Here is a 1,575-nt window from a genome sequence, read left to right as displayed (position 1 = left end):
TTTATGGTGAATAGCTCCGTTAATGTGTTCTCATTATTGTATATCAATAATCTCTTGGACTTTGATAAATATTTCATCGTGGTAATGTAGAGAAGAATTAAAGCAAGAATATCAAAATTATTGTCTTGTTTTTAAAAACAACCCCTGGTATTTTTAGATGCCACTTCATTTGTCTCATTTTTCTGCCTGGAAATTTGGAGTAATATAGAACGCCAGGTAGCATGTTTCCTTTCAGAAAGGACTCTGAAGCCAAAAAAGAACGAACGAACATGATGGCCAGAATATCATGAAAAGGAGTATCGTATTTCAGTGCTTGAGTTGGAAAGAGAAGACTAATTGAGTTGCCGTTAACTGTTCCATGTTTTTTTCGTTAACAATCAGTTTGAGAATAAAAAAGAATAAAGAAAAAAAACACTGTTGCTGTTGTTCCTAGTTTCACATCCAGAGGAAAGCCCGACTGTGGTCTAAAATCAAGTCTGATTTCATGTCGTAGAGAAACACATTATTTCATAGGAGTGGTGACGTAGGTCACCTTTGACCTACTAGTTGGTCCAAGAAGAGCACTCCTTGCCCCCGTATTCTTGGGGCTGTGCAGTTTCCCATTATGCCTGATATGGGAGAAGTGACTCTTTTTCTCTGGATTACATGACGGCAAAAGATCAAATCTGCTGGGAGAAAATATGAACTTGAAAGTATATAGTCAGCTCTTAGAACACTCATACATTTGTAATTTTCCTGTAAAAAAGCTTAGTTTGAATTAGAAGTGTTATAACGTGTGATTCCTTATAACAAGGCTGTTTCCATTTCCCTCATCTCAGACCTGATCCAATCACAATAAAATCATAAAATAAATATTCTGTGGAATCAATCCATGCCCTTACTAATTCCCACCCATCTGGGAGTCACTTTCTCTAAGACAGGTGGTGGTTTTTTTGTGGTAGGATTAGATCTGATTGAATTTGCGTTGTTTATATTCATGTTTGGGAAGCTAACTCAAAGAAGTTTTAAAGAGAACTTGTGAAATAAAAGATAGTGTCCCTTCACTTTTAAGACTAAAAAAAGGAGTAAAATGTGAATAATTGCCAAGTTTTAGAAGATTTTTCCTTTTCAACTACAGATTGGTGCTTAAGAGATCTCTAAAGAATTAAATGATTATGAAAAACATTAAGAGATCAGATCATTTTATTTATTTTTTTTAACTTCATGTTTGTTTCCAAGTAGTATTAATCAGCTGTATTATTAAAATCTTGGCCTCTGATGTTTAACCACATCAGCAGCACTTTTTATTTTAACTGATAACAAAGTTCAATACAGGAGCCTAACCTCAGGCTGCTTCTCTTCTACCATCAACAGCCCTGCCATCGCCGTGATCTTACATACTCTCTGTCTCACTCATTTAAATGCCCCGTAAGCATTGAGTCTGGGACCCAAGCATGTTAACTTCTGCCAGATTATGCTGCAAGAACAGATCCCAGAAGTCGTTAACAACCATACCGCATGCCTCTGGTTACTTTGGCATGCCATCCTGGTTACTATGTGTGTCTTCTCACCTCAGGGTCTGGTTGAAGGACAGCC

Source organism: Dama dama, chromosome 19 (assembly GCF_033118175.1).
Source record: "Dama dama isolate Ldn47 chromosome 19, ASM3311817v1, whole genome shotgun sequence".
NCBI classification, from domain to species: Eukaryota; Metazoa; Chordata; class Mammalia; order Artiodactyla; family Cervidae; genus Dama; species Dama dama.
This window is presented reverse-complemented; position numbering follows the sequence as displayed.